At 39.7% G+C, this 24,618-nt stretch overlaps 1 protein-coding gene across 1 annotated transcript in view; it reads left to right on the forward strand.

The window, feature by feature from the left end:
• LOC150090336 (uncharacterized) overlaps positions 1 to 24,618 on the forward strand; it is a 91,135-nt gene that overhangs the window by 1,262 nt on the left and 65,255 nt on the right. The window lies entirely within an intron of this gene.

The following is a 24,618-nucleotide window of genomic DNA, read 5'->3' on the forward strand; positions in this document are numbered from 1 at the left end:
CAGTGACTAAAAATGTCAACATAGCACTAAAGTAAACACAGCTGGTAGGCGTAGCCAGTTTGTCTTCACATCCTGTTTGTCTTTCTCACAAATTCGATAGCACATTTTTTATAAATTTTGACGTTAACGCTTTTAACTAACATTCGGTGTTAAAATTCTGATTTGGTATTTATTTAGGAGTTTTAGTAAGAGGAAAATGCAGCTGTTCAAGATATGTTGCATCATTTAGTTAAGAAGTTGCTATAGAAACAAGCTCGTGTTAAAAGGAAATATCGTTGGCTATCGTTGGATTATTCCGCATGACAATTCATCAGCTCACAAAACTTTTTGTATAACAATTTTTGGTAGAAAAACAATGAGACATAATATAAATTGATAATTTAGTTTCCTTCGACTTCTTTCTCTTTCCTAAGTTGAAACATTGATTGAAAGAAGAGAGTTTGTATTGGAGAAAAGCTATCTCCGCAATCCATAAAGCTGATGCCAAAGAGGAATTGGATAACTATAAGACAGTGAGTTTGACTTTTGTGGTAGGGAAGATGGTCACTATAGTTAAGGATGCTGTTCAGAACCATCTAGAAAACAGTGTATCTTGAATATATCTCAGTATGAGTTCTTTAAGGAGGAGGTCGTGCCTGGCCAATGTAGTAAATTATTATGATGTAACCATTAAACAGTTGGATGCAGCTAAGAGTTCTAGTGTATCAGTATATCCATATAGCGCAAGGAAGCCACAGGCTTTTGCTGCACCGGTCATAAAAAATGCTTCCCTCCTCATAGGTATGAGGTATGAGGTATGAGGTATTGAGGGTCTAGCGGCTCCTGGATTTCTCCCATCTCCGCGAATGTTCTATGTATCGGTGACAGTACCCTGTCAAAGCCAGAGATTTAGAAGTGTGTGGGTCATGAGTAGTGTTATATGTTGTGCCCATTGTTTATCCGGCTTATTGGCCGCCAGGCCCCTAATGGGACCAGACGTTGCCCATACCTCGCCACGTGGAGGCTAGCCGGGTGTTACCATTGAGTCAATTGTACTCTGGCAGGTCCTGCCACTTACTTTCCTGGGATTTTAGTGGCTAGGACCTAAAATAAAATTGGAACGACCGCGGTTGATTTTAAATCACTTACATTAAAGCACTAATATGGGGTTTGACGCTGAAAGCCTGTTTCTAAAGTGCCTAAAAGGTTGGGCGAAATTTTTTGGTGTATTTTAAATTTGGACGTGTAGGGCTGTGCAAGAAAAAGTGCTGGGAGGGGAGAGTGAAGGCTGGGGGGTGAAATAGGAAGAAGAGGGTCGATAGGGTAGGTGACCCCCAATTTTTCAGTGAGGCATGCCCATGCCCCACCAGAGGGAAGCAAATGGTGTGGCAGGGAAGAGAGGCGAGCAGCAAGCCGTCACCTCTCTCCCCTGCCGGGAGAGTGGGAGTAAAAGAATTGCACTGCACAAGAGAGCTGCAGAGCATAGAGCCAATATGGCTCCGTTGAGGCAGCAACTTGGAGTTTCTCTATCTTCGTTGGTCTTCTCTGTCATTGATAGCCATATTTTTTCCTCAGCTATGAACACTGGTCAGGTCCATTGTTGGTCTGTTAGCTATGGCTGTGGTTCTCTCTTCATCATGGAAGATCCGCAGCTCCATGGGGTTATTCTTGCGATCGCTGGTTTTAGATGATTAGTAGTAAGCAGGTTCCTGGGCGAGGTTCTCCTTGAGTCCTCTCCACGCGGGTTCTGTGTCTCTTTTTTTTTTTTTTTTAACTGGGGTTAACCTTTGAATTTCTTCAAGCTATCAGCCTCAACTACCTGCGAATACAACTTGTTCCACTAATCAACAACTCGCTGGCTAAAAGAAAACTTCCTACAATCTAATCTAAACCTCTTCCCCTGTAATTCTAATTTATGCCTCTTAGTTTTGGAATTCTTTATAGCAGTGAAATTCCGCCTTCATTTTACTGACCCCTCTGAGAACCCTATGAATCTCAATCAAGTCCCCTCTAAGATGCCTGGTTGCCATATTCTGTAGCCTACATGAGCGAAGGCTTTCTCATACGGTCGCTCTATTGCCGATCTCATCATACGAGTTGGCCTTCTTTGGACCTTTTCAAGAAGCTCAATGTCTTTTTTCAGATGAGGTCTTCATTCTTGGACACAGTATTCCAAATGCGGCCTTCCAATTGCCTTGAGCAGTGGGTTCATGACCTCCCTATCTCTACAGGATATTGTTCAATAAATCATCGATAGGATACCATGAGCTTTACACTGCCCAGAAAATTTCTTATCTGCCCATATCGTAATTCCCAATTTCCAACTCCCAGTTCTGATATTATAAGAGTATATTTCGATTTTAGCAAATCTTTTGATACTGTTCCTCATTGGAGAGCTACTTTTTTCGTGGAAGAAGTTGGAGTTGCTGATAAGATCCTACGATCCTTCACAGTTGTCATAAACGGTCAGTCTGCAGGGTGGACCGGCGTAACAATTGGGGTCCTTCAGGGATCAGTGTTGGGGTCGCTCCTATTTCTAATTTTCAGAAAGGATATTGACCAGGGAATCCAGGGTAGGGTATCAAAGTTTTATGATGATTTGAAGATGGCCGCTCATAAACAAATACAAATTGAAATTAAATGAACCAGCGACCTTGCACAAGATGGTGCAAAGTTCTACAGTAATTACAACATGATTGCAGCAATTTTTGCAATCAGGCTGTAATTGCTGAATATTTTTAATATGTTAGACCTTTGCTAATATGGAGAAGGACATCATTGTCTGAATGAATAACAAGTTTAACAGAAATGAAACCCGTGAAGTAACAAAGCTCTCCGTTTCCTTTGAAACATTCTTCTTCACCGGGAAGATTTAGTAATACCACCTTGAAGATAGCGACATCTGTGGATAACGTTAACATTCAGAGGACGTTAGCTGTCATTGCCTAATAGGTCTATGTATTGTCTGAAGGGTGTTGCGGGAAATAAGCCGATAACAGGAATGTTGAGATACAGTACTTTAATGACCATGGAGAGCATTAACAGATAGTACGATCCACAGACTGTTGATGGGATAGGCGACCCTGATACACCCGACTATGAAAGCAAAGGTTGTAATGAAAATGTTAAGCATCACTTCCGTTGTGCTCAGCATTTAATGAACGCCAAGATAGCATTAGATTAATGTATTTCTTTTGAATGAAGAAAACTCCTTACAGTTAAAGGAGACCAAATAATTATTCTCCATGTTTACAATTACAAAATAGGAATACAAAGAAAAATAATACATCAGACATTGTACAGAGTAAGTCAAAAAACGTAGAAAAATAACTATAATATGCGTTTCCTTTTGGGTGCAAAGAATTTAACAAGTCTGTAGATGTTTAAACTTGTTTTTCATTGCGTTACTCTTCTTACTAGCAACCTTTTATTTCCACTTCATTTAATTTTATTCACTTAAAAAAAAAAAGTATAAACAGATCAAGGTGAGAGAGAGGTGTGCTCAGCATCACTGATGAGGCAACCAGGAGTACACCAGAGTTGTGAGAGCACTGGGGTTGAAATATTGAATTTTGGTAAAGTGAGGCCTTTCTATTTATTCTTATAACTTAAGACGAGTCTTAAGACCTTAGATTCGCCCAATCCTCAGTCATTTTAATAAAACCGATGTCTGTTCTTTTATTTTTTCTGTCTACATTTTTTTCTAAACCATTTCCTTATCCCTCTCCCCGTAAGATTAATACCTCCCTCTCTCTATCTTCCCTCTCTGGAAGTCGTTGTACCAGGTTTCAAGCCAAACATGGGTTTGTTCCTAAACTTGAAGATAAGCAGCACATCAACTTGTACCCTGACCTACAAATAGGCCAAATTGGTCAGCTGGTTGACCTAAAGAAACCTTCTAAAATATATATCGAGAGATACGCTGGGTAGAGACATTGCCTGCGGTGGAAGTAGAAAGTAATCTTGCCTATCAATCACAGAGATAAAGAACACAGCCACTCGTGAAGCGGACCTGAAAGGTTATCAAAGATTCGATTATATGGATGGACTTTTTTAATGGTGTCTAAATTATACTCTTCGTGAACGTTTCGCTGTCTGTTCTGCTTAAAAAAAAAAAAAAAATAAATAAATAAAAAGCTGTCCAAGAATGCTAGATGACTTTCATTCATGGTGAGGTTTCTTGTAGATTTTGTTGTCTTAGAAATATTAGCGTACTATAAAATATAACTATAGAGTCCTCGGTGGCTTCTGTTTGAGGTTCAGTATTCTGGTATTAAAATCGATGGATATGATTGGGCGAAAGAAATGAATACGAATTCCTCTGATAGAACTACAAAACAAAAATTGCGTAGTTTTTAAAGTTGGTTTGTCTGAGAATTGAAATTCCCGGAATATTTCCATCACCACCTGAGGTAAATCAATTCAGCATCCGTCAAAAATATCTGAAAACAGTCCAGCGCATTATGGAGGAATTCGAATATGGACTTTTCTGAACGGGTGGAGACTAATGAATCTACTTAGCAACGGAGCTTCAAAAATACTTCTTGCCGAATTTAGTGTAATATAGATTCTAAAGGATTCTTCTTCTCAAGAGAATATTTTTGGTTACCAAATCAATATTTTGTTAAGGAGATGATCGTAATTAAACATTGAGAGCAGTTACTGATTATCTGTGAATAGCAGACAAGAAAATCATCGCGGTCATTCCAAGTTCAATATTTTTAGAGAGAGAGAGAGAGAGGAGGAAAATATTTGGGCTATCACATAACTAAAAAGTCTCAATAGTTGACCACATATTTAAAGATTGCACGGTTTTTGTTTGTTTAAAAAAATGGTTAAATTCTCATTAGTTAGATTTTGGTCTCTATCGCTCCCCTCCCCCTCTCTTTCAATTTTCTCTCCTCTTCGGATTTCTGTTATCCTTTCTTTTTTTCTCTTTCTTTCCTTTTGAAGTGTCGTTTCTAAAGAGCACATGCCCGAGTGCTGTTACCATCGCTGTCACTGGAGAGACCCCTGGTCGGTGAGTGCAAATGTTAACGCGGAGAAGCGTTATTTTATAAGCTGTTTCAAATATTGCACTAACCTGCGTTTGAAACGGTACCCCCCCCCCCTTTATTAATTTCTTTCCTTGTTTATTTCTCTCGTCTTCCATATTTCTCTCTTTTTCTCTCGCCCTTTCCCTCTTTCTTTAAATTTTTGTGTTCTCTCTCTTTCCTTTTTGTAGCAAATTCTCTCTCTCTCTCTCTCTCTCTCTCTCTCTCTCTCTCTCTCTCTCTCCCCCATTTCTTTCAATTTTTTGCGTTCTCTTTTTGTCTCTATCCGTCTTTCAAATTTCTGTTCTCTTTCTATTCCGATTTTTCTTTCTTTCTTCTTTCTCTCTTCTTCAGATTTCTAAATTTCTTTCTCTCTCTCTCTCTCTCTCTCTCTCTCTCTTTGTTTTTCTTCTCTCTCATTCAATTTTTATATTCTCTCTCTTTCCCCCCCCCATTTCTTTCAATTTTTTGCGTTCTCTTTTTGTCTCTATCCGTCTTTCAAATTTCTGTTCTCTTTCTTGTTTTCTCTTTCTATTGCGATTTTTCTTTCTTTCTTCTTTCTCTCTTCTTCAGATTTCTAAATTTCTTTCTCTCTCTCTCTCTCTTTGTTTTTTCTCCTCTCTCATTCAATTTTTATTCTCTCTCTCTCTCTCTCTCTCTCTTGCTCTTCTTTCATTTCCTCCTTTTCTCCTCTTCACTCCTCCTTTCTCTATCTTTCGGATTGCTTTTATTTTTCTTTCTTTCAGATTTCTATTCCAATTTTTACTTCTTTCTGTTCCCTTTTCTACCTCTTTCTATTTCGATTTTTCTCATTTCCCTTTTTTTATTTTTCTCTCCTTCCAAGTTTGTCTTGTCTTTTGTCTCTTGTCTCAAAAAAGCTCTCTTGTCTTTTATTCTCTTCTCTTTCTTTTCTCATTCTCTCTTTTTCTCGTTCTTTCGCTCTTCTCATATTTTCTCTGACTCACTCTTTCCGTGTTTCTTTCATTAACCAGCACTTTTCATTCGTTTGAAAAAGCTCTGAGTTTAAAATCTCTCAACGACTGGAGCAATTATTTCCATTGAGTTATTTTGGGTTTTCCAGCACTCCTCATATTCAGACGTAACACACACACACACACCTCATTAGGATCTTAAATGCTAATATGCTCTATGTAACCTCTTCCCCCTGTTCCATTTCTCTTTTTCTGTCTTCCCCTTCCTCTCCCCTCTTTGCACTTTTCTCTCTCTTTCTGTGCCCTCGGGGAGTAGAGTTAGTACAATCACCCTTCCCGGTGGAAAACATCTTCGAATTCCGTCGATGACACGAGGAATTTTTATGGGTCTTGTTCACAGCATGGCTGAGTTAGTCGGTCTCAGTTGAGGGTAGCATGTTTATTTCTCGCGGAAACTCGGGTTTTATTTGTCCAGAAAACAGCAAATCGACTGCAGAATACAATTTAAAGACGTGTTATTGACGGCTCAGTATGTTCTAAGTTCCTGATGCGCCTGAAACCGAACGATGAATGTTCCCATCCAATAAGGTAAATCTTGTGAACCGACTTGGCTTAGATATTGAGCAACTGTGTGCCAAATAAGACCTGGCACAGAACTGCCAATTTTCAGAAAACTTACCAACTGACAGAGAACCTCTTGATAGTTCCTTGTGCTAGTACTACCACGCTTCCTCTTTCGTTCTCTATTTTCTATTTCTGTCTTCCTTTCTGTTCTTCGAGCTCGTGAGTGCGTGTGTATGTATCGATACTATCATCCCTGGTAGGCATCTCTTTTCTGCGGCCACTGAGAGTTAATTATATGACCTGCCATCTAGTCCATAACCTCCGCTACACTGCGTTCTTTCTCTAACGACCTACAGTCTCATTAGCAGCACCACCGGGGGTATTCAGTGCACATTGGTGGTGAAAGGCATGATACACGCAAGCGGGTGGTAGGTCAAGTGTCCTCGACAGAGCAACACCTGCCGCTGTGTGACCCAGTTAACGACGGTGCCAGTGAACTTAATTTGCATAGCAGTACGATTGGAGCAAATCTCATTATGAAGTTTACATTTGGATACATGGTTGAGATGGATGTTAAACTGATGAGTCATATAAATGTATGAAATGCTGTCTATGTTGACTTTTATAGATACATTTTGCACGTGGGGATTTTACCATGTTCACGAACACGCAGAATTGACGCATGCGCACTTGTACACTTAATAAGCTCCTTCGAGAATGGAATCGTGGTACAAAAGTGAATTCATACTTCGCTAATTCGGACTGTCTTCTTTATTTATGCAGAACTCAGATCTTTGAACTTCTTTCAGAAAGGTGTACACTCATTTTGGGAAAGAAAAAGTTATTCAAAAGGAAAAATTAAACTCAAATGACAACTTTAAGGCATGATGGAGGAAAAGGGAATGCAATACAGCTTTACTCAACAGAAAATTTCCGATTTCTTCAAGAAAGGACAATAGGATTCGAAAGGGGCCTTCTACATCTAGTTAAATTTACAGTTATTAATGTTTAACACATTAATTAGTTTAATGAAGTCGCATTTTTCCTGCTGTATTTGTTTTCAACTCTTTAAATTCCATTTTGTTTTTAATATAATCATTTTCACATTTTTTTTCCCTTTCGTCATGCTTGTGTCCTAATACCATCTAAATGAACATATATTTGCTAGGAGAGCAGAAATGAAGAAATCCATAAACGAATGAGTAGAGTGTTTGAGGAAGTATCACCCAGCCATGCTACTGTTGCAAGATGGTTGGCAGAGTTCAAAAGAGGACGGGAGTCAGTTGAGAATGATGTAAGCTCTGGTTGGCCATCTGAAGCAATCAGTTCTGAAACAATTGCTATCGTTAAAGAAAATAATTTAGAAACAGAAAAATTGGTGGCTGAACTTGGAAAAAGTACTTAATGTTTCCCAGGGAAGCGTTTTAACAATAATACATGAGCATTTGGGAAATGTCCAAGGTTTACGCAACATTGGTTCTCAGAAGCCTCTCCATTCATGACCAACATCAGAAGTTGAATCATCAAAAGAAAATGTAAAATTAATTCTTGCAATTCCGAACAGATTTTTATCCCTTTTGGTTACTGGTGATGAAACTTATGACCTTGAATCCATATTAAAAAGCATGCAGTGAAAGCACAAAGGATCTCGAACCCCGAAAAAGTTTCAAACCCAACCATTATCTGGAAAAGTGTTGTCCTTAGTTTTTTTGAGGCACAATAAGGACTTATTAATTGATTACTTTGCACTTAAAACCACAATAACGGGAATATTATGCCAACCTTATGCCAAAGTTAAAAAGTGCGATTCGAGAAAAAAAGACAAGGGAAGTTGGGTAATCAGGTTTGCAATGCACCTATGCACAAAGCCCAGTTTGCACAGAATAAAATCCATGAATTTGGATATGAACAATTAAACCATCATCCTCGGTAAAGCTCATCTCTGGCACCGAGTGACTATTGTTTGCTGAGAAACCTCGTCTCGTCTTCGTGGAACTTATTTGAAAGATGGTGAAGAGCTAAAAGTAGCCATGGAAGCCTGGTTTTATGGTCTGAAGAGACAGGAACCTGAATAAATTTTCCGGTGAATTGTTGTTGTAGTATTTTAGGCGCATCAGCGACTTAGGCCATATTGCACTGTGTATTTTATGTTTGTAAGTTTTGTGTGTTCTGTGATCGATTTGTCTTTTTGTTCGGTTAAAATCCCGAGTTTTCGGGAGAAAAAACCGGGCTACCCTGACCTGAGACCAACTAACTCAGCTGAAGGGACATCAAAAATAATTTTGATGCTCCTTCAGCTTCAAATTATCCCAACTCTACTGTACATGTACATAATTTGTGCAACTTGTACTGATACAAGTATCGTTACATGTATCTCATGAACAGGTGCGGTCTCAGGATTTTCTAAAGATAGGGAGGTCTAAAGAAGTGTTTTAGGGATTCATTAAGCTTTAATCATCATGTAGCAGTAAAAAAAATCCAGATTATTTTGATTGTAACGGGGGATATGGCCCTTTAGTCCCTACTTGAGACCGCCCCTGCTCATAAACGTAGATTAAGGAAGTGACCTCTGCGAAGCATGACGAATGCAGAGGCGACACCTATTGATCAAGTGCTTACTTTGGAGTGTATTCTGTTGCTGTTTAATACATTTGTTATTACATGCCTGCCCAGAAAGTAAACACATGGTTTGGAATGTATCGGCATCGTATACAGCAGCAGATCGGTTTAAACAAATCAGAATTGGAACTGATTCCTTTGAGCGCTCGATTCATTCTTACCAACTCACTACAAGGCACGGCTGCATTGCACCTGAATGGAGAAAACCAGGGGTGGGTGGGGGAGAGAAAAAAACTAATCGTTTTAAATGATGTTAACGAAATCCTCTAGGCGCTTGTTGGACACAAATCATTTCTCTGATTTACTCCCTCCGCCATCCCCCTTCCCCCTAGTCGAACTTCATGGCTCGTTGCTTTTCCTGTAATGGTTAGGTGGGCACGCATGTCCCCTGATGGGAGACTACAGCCGATCACGAAAGCCAATGATCAGAGCTTGTCTTCTTTTTATTTATGTTTCATAGCGTTGTGTGCGAGTGGAGATGGAAGATAATTTCTCTTCCCTTTTCGTGCCAACAGTCAATACAGAAAACTCAACGCATCTTTCTACAAAGACCACTTCGTGTTCCGGTTGAAGGTTAAGTAATTACACTTAGCTTTAGACGATTTAATCCAATAGACCACCGGGATAGGGAACACAAACGAGTTTATTTGCTTTTTTTATGTATAAATTATACATATGTATTTTTTCTGTTTATTGTAGAACAGGTGCCCAGGTGCCTTTTCGTATTAGGTGGTGGTTTGATTTTATTTGAAGTTGCAAACCTGCATCGTCCACAAAGCGTAACAGGTTCGCCTTAGAACTCACAGGAAGATCAATCCTTTACCTAATTAGCAATCAGCTAATTAAACACTGTTGTATGTTCTAAAAGAGGTTCATTATAAACAACTCGGGACATTACTAATTCTGATGCCTTATACCACACGTTATCAATTAGCAAGATTATAAGCTGGGCTCTAGAAATACAATTTAAATCTACTAGCCACAAAAAAAAAAAAAAATTTACTCACCTAATTGGTGATTCATTCAGAGTGGAGGGATTCATTGATGACCTCAACTTCCCTTTTATTAGATTCATTTGACTAAAACCTCTTTCACATGATGATGTGTTGGTAAAACGGCTACAATTTCAAGCAGTTTTGAGAGAAGTGGAAACCTGTCCTTATTACTCGTTATTCTTTCAAGAATATCTTGTATATTTAAAAGCTTCCCCACACCTTTGAACTCATACCACTCTCTCATCAAATTTATTGAAACTGTTTTTTCATTATTATCAAAATATTTGCTGAAACATTTCGCCAAAATTTTAATTTCTTCCTTCCCAAGCTGTTCCAAATCTTCAGGCCACGTAATGTATCAAATACTCAGACAACTTTGGCAATTTGATTTATTTTCACCAAATCTTTTTTGTTTTATTCCTTCATCTGTTATTCTTTTTCGTTCATGATTCGAATAGTTCTCTGCATTCATTAACTGAATACCATTGTATACACCTAGACTATTACGTTACTTGAAAATTTCCTCTCAAAATGTCGTAGAGCTTCTCTCATCCTTTCAGGACATTCACGGTGCTGTCCACGTGGTATTGGCTAAGTAGCAGGTTTTCCTTTTGAAAAATCAGTGACAGTTGCTTGAATAAAGTTAAAAAATCTAAGAGGAAATGGATTCTTATTGCAAAGAATTGTCTTCATTTTCTTTCACAAGCCTTTTGATGATGCAGCATCATCTCCTTTTCCATTGCCTATTTCCTTCAAATGCATTACCACTACAAGCTGGGGCGCCTCCGTAGCCAGGTGGGCAGGAGCAGCAGTGCGTAACACACGCTTCTTGATTAGACCGGGGTTCGAGCCCGTGACCACCAAATATGGAGGATGCAGGAAGGTCAGGAAATGACCACCGCATATCCCCGGAGCAATATGGAGTAATTTAGTTGCTAATGCTTCTAAAAACCAAATAACAAAGCAAACTACAAGTTGTTAACAAGTGGTCAAAGCTCCCACTCTATGAGACACCTACCTTCTGAATGCAGGTAATCCGAAGTTAAAGATATTAGTTCGTAGCATGGCTGCTACTTTTTCCAGTTCTTTCAGTCTTTTTGGTGAATTCTAGTTAAAGATATATCATTTTTTACCACAGTTTCAATTTCAGCAACAAGCAACAATCTGACTGTTTTAAATCCTTAATAGGATTTAAAACAGTCAGATTCAACTTATGTGCAATACAGTGTGTTGATATAAATAAGATCTGGCATGTCTGTCTCTCTCTCTCTCTCTTTAATTTTCCCAGCATATTACCTGCTCCATCTGTACCAATACCTACTAACCAATAACCAGTCTTCCATGGCGAGAATAATTTGCCCATTTCACTCTCTAACATATCAAAGTATCCTGCAGCTGTTGAGTTTTGGAGAAGAATTATGGAAAAAAATGCCTCTTTCGGTTTTCAATTTTTATCTATGTATCTCATATAAAGAAAAAGTTCCTGGAGTCTTTGATTTCCTTAACTAATTCTTGACATCAGCAATAACTGACACAAATTCTTTACATTTCATGTAATTTTGGTACTCTCTACTACTGGGCCTGGACCTGTATGTACATCACGCTTATTTATTAGGACTATTAAGTTTTTGAAGGTTAATTGAATAAATCTTCAAACCTTAAAAAGGCACTTGAGGTGCTCAAACATTTTAGAATCCCTCCTTTGAATCCGAATTCTTTGAAGATTCAAAGATCACTGAATTTTTTGTAAGAATTAGATGCCTCATGAAACCTAAATGTCTCCACTTTGAAAGGTCCTCGAAAACCTTGTGGTAATCTAGAATTACTGTCAAGAGCCCCAGGATATTTTTACATACATTACAAAATGCAACTTCTTCGTAGCACAAGTTGAATTCCTTGAGCCATTTGTCTTGGAAAGCACGTCTTGCACAATTATTTTCTCTTGTGATACAACAGAAATTTTTTCTCCAGTGTTTTTTAACATTTTTTGGTGCCTTACCTTTGCACAGTTTCATAAAACCAAAAAGTGTAGTTGTTCATAATGAAGGGTGAATTTGCATAAATTATCCACAATGATTCAATGCCGAAGAGAGATAAAATTTTCGAAAACAACAAAAAAGTAGTTACAACTCCTAGGGTTCCAGACTTACTTATCACAATGTAATGTCGGTCACGGATCCGATCTTACCCTACCTCAATTTTCCACCTCCAGCAATAAGCCTTTTCATTATGTAGATACAGTGTACGATTAACGCACGAGCTAACAGGGCAGCCGCCCGGGGTGCCATTCTTATAGGGGAAAGAGAAGGATTTTTTTTTCAAAACCTCACGCAGATTTCTAGGATATCAGGGCGCCGAAATAATCTTTCTGGCCGGGAACCGGGAATACTTTAGTCCGGTCCTGTGTAAATGTTCAAGTATGTAATTACACTAAACTAATTGATGATGTGCTTTGTGAAAATAAGCTTATGCCAACACTATACACTACTCGACAAAATTAACAGAACAAAATGTTTTTCATGAAAATTTTATTGTGAACAGTGTCGTCGAAGGTAATATTTGATATAATAAGCGTCCTGGCATGTAAATTCTGAGTATCCAACAGAAATCGATCTACCACCTTACAGAGTCCCACATTATGCAAATTATTCATGCCTATAAAAACACGGGTTGCGACCACATCACTTCATTCCCATTTTTTTTTGGCTTGCTCAATGGGACAGCCACATCTCCAGTACTCAGGATGGCAAGTCATCGTCGTTTAGATGATTCTTTGAGATGGTGGACCGTTGAACGACTTGAAGCTGGGCAGTCACAAGCACTTTGGCTTAATGTTTCACGCAGTGTCGCAATGTTTCACGCAGTATGGAAGCAGTTTCAGAAGACAGGAACCATTACAAAAGGAGCTGGCCAAGTCGCTCGAAGGCTACGTCTACCTGAACAGACCACTATTTGGCTCTAACAGCAAGACGGAATCCTACGATGTCCCGTCATCAACTGTCTCTTGAGGTTGCTGTGGCCACAGGTGAAAACATTTCCAACCGAACTGTGCTAAGAAGGCTCAATTGAAGTGCACTCTACATAAGGACACCAGTGGTTTGTATCCCATTAACCCCAAGCCACCGCACAGCTCGATGATTTCATAATGTCATGATTTCAAAATCCAAGGCCCAAAAATTTCACCCCATCACCAAGCCCCAAAAAGTTTCGTTACCGCTGAACTGAACATTATCTGTTTGGCCGCCTTCTCTGACTCTTTTCAGAAACTCTTAGATGGTGTAATAAGTGCCTTCAATTGGTGATTACTTTGAATAAAAATAAATTCGATTATATCATTCCAATAATCTAATGATTTTCCATAATCGAATGATGTACTATAATTGAAATAATGATTATGACCTCTCGATTATGGCTCACTGTCATAAACAGTTTTTATGACCTAAAAACTATGGGGCTTATGGACCCGGTGTTTTGGCAGAGGTAGTTGACAGCTATTGATGAAGTTTGGTAGGGGGGGGATGGAGAGGAGTGCTTAAAGATCCGTGATCGCAATTCAAGTGAAGCATTTAATGAATAACATTAGCTTGTGTGCAGAGAAAATCACACTGTTGTTGTGAGAACATGTCGCCGCTCGCTGACGAGTTCAAAGTCGGGCGTGTTGTGCCTGAACAAATTAGACTGAAAGCTTTTCCCTTCTCCAACCCTGCAGAACTGGGAGCTCCCTTTCCACATGGCTCTGGAAATCACTACTGTACCGTATCACTGCCCATTCATGTGATTCGACACAATCGAGTAGTCCAAAGCTGCCGCCAGGGGGAGTGGACAAGAAGAGTGTCCTACTGAGCGAGATTCTGTCACGGAACGAAAAAAATTATCATCTCACTTCACGTGTGTTTGTTCATGGTGTACTAGGGGACGGTGACACTTGCAAATGACGACCCACACTTTTTCTGATATCTGACATTCGTAAACAACGTCGAGATGGTCGGATAGAAAGCAGCCATTTCGTCTCAGCGTGACCTCGTCAGAAGAAAGTCCACTCAACAAATTTCTTTTCAAGCCGATCCCAGTTTTATGCAGGCAGTCCAAGTCGAAGTACAATTTACGATTTTTTTTTACTTCTATTAGCTTCATTCAAACACCAAAGGAATGACGTCATCCTACCACGCGACACATGCGGTGCGTGACTCCCTCTAACAATGGTCGCAATGTTATCGTACAGAATTGCAGTTATCTGCAGACAGCAGACGTGTCACATGTCCAAATGAATGAAAGTCGCGTGCGATCGTTTTGTCATCTGCGATTGTCCTTTATGACGTGGCTTACACGAACATACGTTGCTTCTTCTATGAATGAGAAACAGCAAACGATGAAGACATATTGGCAAACGATCTTCGGATGAAAGTCACGAGGTTGGCTTTCGTCATTCAGTAATGCCAAACGACGTAGCTTTTGCGGATTGTTGCAATATTTTTGAAGTTTAATGTGTCGACACCCGTTTTGCGACACGAGCGTGGGATCTGCGTCTTGTCAAGCTGGTGACGCCCTTAACAAACTTTTTACTTGTCTGTCCTTCAGCCTACTTATCTGCACTTTGCTAGGCACTCCTTCTTCCCCTCTTTGTGCCGCTCTGCGGTTGCTGAAGTAATTGCTCACTTCATCCAGCGTACAAGAAGAATGCCAAAATGGAAGATACACACAGTTAGTACATTATTACTTTCCAGTCGACATTTCTGTCATTTACCGTATTTATTCGTGTATTAGTCGCCTTCCTCAATGGCTCTGCTGTGGGAGGGGGAAATGTAACGTTGTTCACTAATTAAAAATTCTTTTATAGTGGCGCTATTAATCATTTACCTGGAAAGTGGATAGTTCATGCCATCAGATGTGGACTGATTTAATTGAAAAGTGGAATACCAGGTGTGTGACGTCATTTAAGCCATTTTGAAAATTTCCTACCAATTGTCGCTTTTCTGTTTTCAGACCGTGAGCTTATGTGGCCAAGAAACCCTCGCGGAGAGCACATAAATTATGATTGCTGCCCTTCCACATCCCAGTAATTTTAAGTTCGGGTTCGAATCCCATGAAAACAAGAAGAATCTTTATAGGCTTTTTTCACACCGTCGTCGAGTTAGTCGATCTCGGATGTAACTCATTTTTCCTCCGAAACTCCGGATTTTCATCCAGAAAAACAAACCATAGCACACACAATTTAAATTGCATGTTTGCTTTATAGCCAGTATCATTTCTATCCCCTTTCTCCAAAACAGTATAAAAGTTACGATGATCACTTGTGTAAAAATGGTATTTTGGCCTTTCTAACTCTCTTTCCCTCTCCTTTTCTGCCTATCTTTTTCTTTCTCTGGCTCTTTCCTTCTCTCTGTCTATTTTCCTCTTTCTCTATCTTTTTTTCTGTTTGTCTATCGCTGTTTCCTTCTCTCCGTGTATTTTTCTCTTTATCTTTTTACTCTCTCTCACTCTCTCGTTCGCTTTCCCTCACGTTCTTTCTCTCTCTATCTCTTTCTTTCTCTTTCCTTCTCCCTTTCTCTTTTTTCTTTGTCTCCCCCTCTTTCCTTCTCTCTGTTTGCCTCTTCTCAAACTTATTTCTTTGTTACTCTCCCTCTCTCTTTTTCTCACTCTTTCCTTCTCTCTGTCAATTTTTCTCTTTCTCTATCTATTTTTCATCTTTCTCTACCTTTTTTTTCTGTTTGTCTCTCGCTGTTTCCTTCTCTCCGTGTATTTTTCTCTTTATCTTTGTCTCTCTCTCTCTCTCTCTCTCCCGTTTCGCTTTCTTTCTGTCCCCCTCTCTTTTTACGATCTCTCCCTTTCTCTCGTTAGCTTTCCCTCTCGTTCTTTCCTTCTCTCTCTCTATCTCTTTCTTTATCTCTCTCTCTCTTTCTCTTTTTTCCTCTTTCCCTCCCTCTTTCCCTCTTTCTATGTGTCTCTTCTCAAACTTATTTCTTTGTCACTCTCCCTTTCTCTGCCTGTCTCTTTATCATTCTCTATTTTTTCTCGCTTTTTACTTCTCTCTGCCTGTCTTTCTCATTCTCTGTTTTTTCTCCCTGTCTGTCTCTTTTCCTCTGTCTCTTTCTCGCTATTTCCTTATTTCTGTTTGTTTCTCTATTTTTTATTTTTCTCACTTTTTTTATTTATCTCTATCTCTCTCTTTTCTTTTTGCCCCTCTCTCTCTCTCTCTCTCTCTCTCTCTCTCTCTCTCTCTCTCTCTCTCTCTTTTCTTTGTCTCCCTCTTTTCCCTTTTTCCCTCCCTCTTTCCTTCTTTCTGTTTGTCTCTTCTCAAACTTATTTCTTTGTCACTCTCCCTCTCTTTTTCTCGCTTTCCTTTTCTCTGCCTGTCTCTTTCTCACTCTCTCTGTCTGTCTCTTTCTCACTCTTTCTGTCTGTCTCTTTCTAGCTATTTCCTTATTTCTGTCTGTTTCTCTGTTTTTTATTTTTCTCATTTTTTTTCTTTATCTCTCTCTCTCTTTTCTTTTTGCCCCTCTCTCTCTCTCTCTCTCTCTCTTTTCGCTTTCTTTCTATCACCCTCCCTTTTTACGATCTCCTTTTCTTTCTCTGTTTCTCTCTTTCTCTCGCCTCCTCTATTTGGGTTCTCTTTTTCTATTTCTCTCTCTCTCGTCCCCTCTCTATTCGCTTTCTCTTTCTCTCTCAACCCCTCTCTATTCGCTTGCTCTTTTCCTCCCTATCTCTTTCATTCCCTCTCTTTCTTTCTGTGTATCGTCCCCTCTCTTCTTCTTGCTAGTCCCGTTCTCTCTCTCTCTATTTCTTTCTTTCCCCTTTTTCTCTCACCATTATCTTTCTCTCGTTTCTCTTTGTCCATTTCTTTTCTATTCCCTTTCTCTTTTTCTCTCTCCCCTTTCTTTCTCTCTCTCTCTCTGCATCTCTCTTTCGTGCCTTCCCCTTCCTCCCTTTTTGCTCCCCCTTTGGATATTCATTAGAAACGACCTCTAGAGCAGTTCATTGACATCTCTCCACGAAGGTTCCTCCTTATCCCTATTCGACATTCGTTTTTCTCTCCTCCTTCAGTGAGTGTTCTGGGTGGTTACCTCACTCAAATGCACACTTCCTACCACATGCGGCTTTCTGGCTCTACATCCTCTTCCTGTATCACTAAAACACGGCACGCGTTTGAAGGACGCATTCATAACAGTTACATTTTTTCCTGAAATTCATCAAAAAAGGCTTCCTGTTCTACTTTCTGTCTTCTTTCACCCGCTCTGTCCTTCGCTAAGCATTCATAGGGGGATTAGCATCGGTAATATCCAAACGAACAAACTTATAATTTAATAATAAACAGGCGATCGCTGTTGGTACTTTAGCGCATGAGCATTAAAGCACAGTAACATTCCTTGAATTTTTTTTTTTAAATTATTATTATTATTTTTTTTTTTCAAAATCACAAATGAATATTTTCCGTTTATTTTTTTCAACAGATTTTTAAAAATTTACATCCAAAATTCTGAATCAAATATTATTCTGGAACATCTCTTATAATGAACTAGCGCAGGTGGCGCTTCTGTTAAACGTATTTGATTCTGTCTATTGGTGCTGTTACCAGTCAACCCTGACAAGGATGAGCACCCTCTATTTATTCGACGCTCTGTAATTTCCGAGAGCAGTTTAAATCTGAGAGTTTTTGTAAATAAAAAAAAAGAAAAAAACGAATTTTATGGTCTGCTAGTAAGTGGTTGGTAGGAAATTGTTCAGCGTGGCGGTAAATCCACTTGCATTGAATTTAACTTGAAATAAAGGCCTTTATCTTCGAGAAATAATGCCCGAATGAAGCAGAGCACGACTAATTTAGAATCCCCTTAAGGAAACGCACGGTGGTACACTTACATCTCACACATATGTACTAAATTTTGAAAGTAGTAGTCTCTATTTGAATGAATTTCTTTTAGAAAGAAAGAAAGAAAGAAAATAGAACTCTGGAAATTTGAATGACAAAGATAGGGATACGTGCCAACACCTATATCTTAGAAGATAGTGAACATTTATTGGATCAGCCTTCACAAAGTAATTTTAAGAGTTGGCAGTACCACTGAAACAGCTGTCAGAACGATAGCTGTCAATAGTTATCAAATCAAGAAAGTGGCAGCAATACCTCTTATTAAAAACTGATTTTCCACAGTTTTATGGGCCTTTTTTCAAAACCTGACTGAGTTAGTTGGTATCAGGCGAGGGTAGCATGGTTTTTTCCCCGGAAACTCGGGTTTTTCTTCCAACAAACAGAAAATCGATCCCAGAATACACGCAATTTACTGAAAATATACATGGAGCAATATGGCCCTAGTCCCCGATGCTCCTAAAAACCCTAAAGCAACAACAACAACAACTTTCCATGGTTTGTACATAGGGGATAATCTAGTACTTAAGTATATGATAACAACTGAATGTCTACTAGGCATATCATTCCCTGATTTTCAGAATTGCAAGGAAAGTTGGCCATTTAATGGCTGCCTACGAGTGAGACACTGCTGCTTCCCAGCTAGCGAAATAAATATCTGAATAAACTTCATCAGGCATAACTACACTGCTCGACAAAATTAATAGAACACGTACAAAACATGGTGTAACTCGTGATGTAGGGCGGAATAATGATCAATGACCGCACCCCTCTTCATGTTTTTGATAGGGACTCTGTAACTGAGCACACGTACCGAGAACAGATCCTCGAACCCTGTGTGCCACTTTTTAGTTGTGGGGTTGGCCCACGTTTTCTTTTCATTCACGACAGCGCCACTGCACAGAGAGCTCAAGTGGTGTAGGAATATCTTGAAACCGAAGATGTGTAACAACTGCCGTGGCCAGCGCGATCGCAGACTTAAATCCAATCGAACGTTTGTGGGCGTCGCATTACACGCCGACAGCCAAGGTCACTTGGTGAGCTGAGGTCTGCGCTAGTGGAAGAATGGGATTTGTTGCCACAGAATCTTATAGACACCCTTATATCGAGCATGGTTCACCGCTGTCACGCCTGTTTAGCCGTTGGAGGGATCATACGCCGTACTGATGTCATGTGACCACATTTTTGTGCGTCTTGTATTGACTTCTGGAATGTGACCTCTTTGTCCGTCTCCATCTTTCCTTCATCGTTATTCTATGGTACACCACCATACCGAATTTTTGTCCAACTTCATCGCAAGCTGCACGAGTTATACCACTTTTTCTACGTGTTCTGATAATTTTGTCGAGCAGTGTACGTTTATCAAAATGAGGTAGATTATAAATTTTGTGTTTGCAAGAAATGAAGGTAAGATGGATACGTAGAAAGAGGTGGACTATGTCCGAATAAATTTATAATGACCCAACACAGTTGGATTTAATCAGTTGAACAGTTAGTCTATTATGATTGGTATTGGGCAGTAAAGGAAAACAGGAAAGCTTCATTTGCCTCTATTGCATTTTGAGTCATTGGAATAAGAGGTCAAAAAGGAGTAATGTTGAAGAAGACGCGGGATGACTATTTGTATTTATATTTTATTTCAACTTATTAACAACTCAATGTGATCGAAAATCGCACAACCTTTTTTTTTCAGTTGGTATTAAAAATCTACATAAAGGAAAGTAGGTTTCCCCTTTCAGATCCTTTGTCCATAGTTCACCATGAAATTTCCCCTTCTTTTGTCTCATTTTCCCCCTACCTTAACGTCTTCAGGAGAGGATTCATTTTAGCATTTCCAGTTGGCTTGTGTTGCTTCCGGTGGGGTCCCCCACCTCCACCTCTTCTTCTGTATTGACAAGGGAATAAATATGGCACCAATATCGGTCGTTAGGGTTGGTCGAGTGTCGGGCCACGTACTAATGCTGCCAGTTCAGTAGGTAGCGTCATGCTCTACTAGATGGGATAAGCATCGCTACAGCCCGTTGCAGGCGCACAAAACCGAAGAATTTGTACCTTACAAATGAACAGAGTGTATTGAGCTACTCCAAGCCACATCTTCAACAGTTTTTTATTGTTTAAAATTTTTGGTATTGTTTTCTTTTATTTAAAATCGAATATTTCGATTAACGGATGACCTCGAATTTACCATTTTGTCTATCTTAAGGGTTATTGTCGTTAGGGAAGTAGGAAACGGTGAATATCTTTACGCTTCCTGAACAGTGCTTTGACACTGGTCTGTTCTTTGGTTCATATAAGATTCTCATTTTTAGACATACATATCCGTATTCTTGTATTCTCTGTCTCATGTGAACTCCTCTGACCCTGACCCTATGTGGCCGTCCTGGATTATAAACAGAAAAATAATAAACTTTGTGTGGCCTTCTTCCATCTTTCTACCTAATTTATCAACCTCTTGTTTCTCCCTCAACTTCTTAACCGCGGACTGAACTTAGGTGAAACACAACGGAAGAAACAATGAAATGGTATGCCTTCCAAGAACTCGAATGAGCCGAATCAATTACCACTACTCCTAACCCCCATCTCCATCCCCTTGCTTCCATATCGATGTTTAAGATAACCGTGTCCTTTTTTAGAAGTTGTTCAAATACCAGAACAGTAAAGTGATATCTCGTAGACCGACGCGAACTCCGATGGCCACTCCGAAGTATATTTTCTTGACGACCTTGGCCCGGTTACCTAAATTGACTTGCGCTCCATAGTTCGGGGCGGAGCTGTCATCACTGTAGGATGAGCGTCCTCAATCTGATCAACACCTGAAGGAAGTTAGCGGAGGTGTTCTTCAGTAATTTTGACACAACAAACCCACTTCTTCGACCAGAATGGAAGAAGATAGCTCTAGGAGCGTTTATTTACAGCGAGTGAGTAATTTTAGTCAAAGATCCTCCTTCTCACCAATCTGCAGATTCGTAATGTGGATTTGTTTTTTGGTTTCCTCAATGATTTACACAGCTGCGTAAACAGGAGTGGAAATTCTGTTTACTAATTTTCAGGAGAAAATTAGTAAACATTGTAATCTTTGTAAGAATACAACTTATAAGTAATGGGAGTGGACTGACCTGTTTTCTGGTCCCCTCCCTAGTGACGCCATGGGCTCACATAGGATGCGCACCTATAAATTATTCATATTAATACATTAGAATGGTAATAAAATTAATTTTTACGTAGTTTCAATGTCATCAATGACGTCATTAGTCTACAGATTTGCTTATATTGAGGTTTTTTCAACTCTACCAAATGTTTTCAAAATTCCTTAAATAATGACTCTAGCTAGCAGTGGGCACCACGCATCATTAGACCAATAATACGCTATACCCAGAAACTCCCTGAGATTTAGAAATATGAACCATACGGCCATCCACTTGTCAGGAATGGGTATAAAAGTACCTCTGTAGATGGCAGTTTTATAATCTGACCCTCATTCCATATTTCTATCTGTACTTCAGAATATTACATCCATGAAACATCTTAAAACATTTATAAAACTTTACTTGTACAAAATCACACATAAACACAAAATACCAATTTCTATCAGCCATCGCCTTCGTGGGTAGCACAGTTGTTAGGATCTCTGTCCTCCCAACACCGGGTGGAAAAGAGCTGAGTTAGAGTTTCCTCGATGACGTGAAGAATTTTCTTCTCCACTTTTTCACAAAGTGGCCGAGTTAGTCGGTCTCAGGCGAGGGTAGCATGCGTTTTTCTCCTCGAAACTAGGGTTTTTCATCCAGTAAACTGAAAAACGACCTCGGAACCCACATAATTTACAGCACAATACACAAAGCAGTATGGCCTCAGTTGTTGAATCGCCTATAACTACATCCATCAGCCATCTTGAAACAAGATGGTGGATAGAGATTTGTTGAAATATAAGCACAAAAATTATTTAATTAGGCGGAAGATGTGCAGACATGGTAGTTTCAAATCCGTTTTCCATTTTTGAAAAGTAGGCTAAAAATAAAATAAAAAACATTCTTCCAATACATTGGGAATCATATTTCAATCATTACTCGTGTACAAGGAAAAATAAACTTTGTTCGTGGAAAGAATGCAGTACTGCAGCTCTGAGTCCTGTTCTAGTAATGTCAGGTACGTTGGTTAGAAATTAAAGCAGGTCACACCCAGTCAGCTCCTTCCTACGGATAGGTTTCAAATTAGGGTGGATTATGCTTATTTATCAGCGTAATGACCAAACTGGTGGGAGGAAGGGAGTGGAGTGCGAAGAATTAATTTCTCTCCATTCAACATCCGGGATTTTGTTGTATACTGACACGAGAAATCCGACACTTCCTGTATGCTAAATGTCTGCCATTTCCCTCCCACTTCATTGTCTTAGAGCTGATTGTAGAGGTGCTCTAGTCGTGGTTGTCCTCATAACACCACCAAGCGATTGGGTTAAAGTGACCGGAGAATGTGAAATGATAAGATGGAAGAAAGACATAGAGGTCAGAGAAATAGGCTCGAAAAATAGAAAGAAATAGGCTCAAATGTTGTCTTTTTTTTAAATGAATGAAAATGGAAAATGGTAATCATGCAGCAGAAGAAATATATTTGCGACTGCTTATGGTAAAGTGGTTTCCATCATAAATCCACAATAACCAAGTCATTGTACATGAAGGGCATAACCTCATTCTGTACATAGCTTCGAGAAAACTAAGTTTTGCTATGTGCATCGATCTGATATTGCAGAAGAACTCCCAGGAGTTGTTTTGGTGTTGCACTACTCTAAATAAAGCGCGCTGCTCTAGTGGACAAGTACACTATCCAGTCAAAACATTATGATACCTGCCTAATAACGAATATGTCCTTGAGTCTGTAAGGCCCATGAACGTTGCAAGAGGTATGTTACCCCATGTGAACCATACTACGTTCTGTAGATCTGCGATAGTCCGTAGTGGAGAACCCAAACGTTGGATCTGTCGATCCACTTAATCCTAAAGATGGGATTCATATCCAGCCAATTCGAAGGCTAAGGTAGCACCTGGAAGTTGCTTTCCTGTTCGGCGAAGTAGCATTCAGAGTACGGTCAAGGGATATGAGGGTTCCCAGAAATTCCCACGAAAAGAACCCCAATACCAAAACAGTTCTTGTTTCTGTTGTGAGTATGGTGTTATGCAAGAACATCGGAGTGATTCCTCTCCGCAGTTTGTCCCTCTGCCCTCCATCTACCGTGCACGCGGTATAGCGGGAAACGTGATTCATTGGAAAAGACTACTGTTTTCCAGGCTTCACTGGGGGCCCATACGGACAACGATCCGTTGGATAGTGGTCTTGGAAACATCGCTGTTCTCCCTGGTTAAAGTCCGTAGTCATGTGTGAACATGTGTTGTGTCTTATGTATAGTGGCACTTAAACGTTAGTTCAACTCCACCATGGTACACTGTGATGAATACAGAGTTCTGTAAAATGACCAGATACGAGTATGGTGTTACGTCTGCGAAGTGTGTGTCTTGTTCTGTTGTATCTGGCCACTTAGCTACTACGGAGCAGCGATCACCAGGATGGCTGCTCTCTAGTACCCGTCCACGCCACTAGGAGGCGGGCCACAACAATACGCATGCAGTCAAACGAAAGTGACATCTAAGAATCCGGAATCCATTGGAAGAAAAATCATTTCCAATAGATACCAGCAGATCCCGTACCACTGGGAGCCCAACACGATGGCACCAGCAAAAAAATAAAATAAATAATAAAAAAAATAATAATAAATAATAAATAAAAAAATTATAAATAATAAAGAAAAAAATAAATAATAATAAAATAATAATAAAATAATAATAAAATAAAATAAAAATAAATAAAACAATGGTCAGTCGTTCCACCGTTTTCCGTCTATCGACTTTCACAAGACGGGAGAGCCTATGTTCATCACGACCTTCGATGAGGCGTGGGCACCGCCATTGGCCCTACTACTGCTGTTCTGGTCACTGTCCATCCACTCTTGGAACACCTCAACTCTTACCCTCCACGAACAGCCCAGAATTTCAATAATACTATCACACTTCAATCGATACTCGACAATCATCCCTTTTCCAAGTCCGTCAGATCACGTTCCTTTCCCATATTGATCAAAGTCCGTCATATGGACCGCATGCAACGAGCCTGTAGTATCACATTTATCGATTCTCACCATGGCACATGTGCCACCAGGCAGGAAGGAATGGCCGATTGCTAAAATTTAGTGTTGGTCGTAATATTTTGACTGGCCAGTATATGTGCTATGTACACACACACACACACACACACACACACACACACACACACACACACACACACACACACACACACACACACACACAGCGCATTCTTTAGAGAAGGGGATGTTAGAAGTTTATCAAACTCTAACGAGGAGCTAAATTATTTTGTAATAACTGAAGGGAAAGTAGAAGAAAAATTGTTAAAGCTAAACATAAAAAATGCGCCTGGGGTGGATGGGATATAGCCAATTATATTAAGGGAGGCAGAGCAAAGGAGTTAAGCAAACCCTTAGCCATAATTATGAGAGCATCCTTGTATTAAGGGAGCTCCCCATGGACTGGAGATGTGCGAATGTAGCCCCAACTCGCGAAGGGGATCAAAAG

The sequence above is a fragment of the Mastigoproctus giganteus genome, chromosome 2, assembly GCF_048544385.1.
Source record: "Mastigoproctus giganteus isolate SK-2022 chromosome 2, ASM4854438v1, whole genome shotgun sequence".
Lineage (NCBI taxonomy): Eukaryota > Metazoa > Arthropoda > Arachnida > Uropygi > Thelyphonidae > Mastigoproctus > Mastigoproctus giganteus.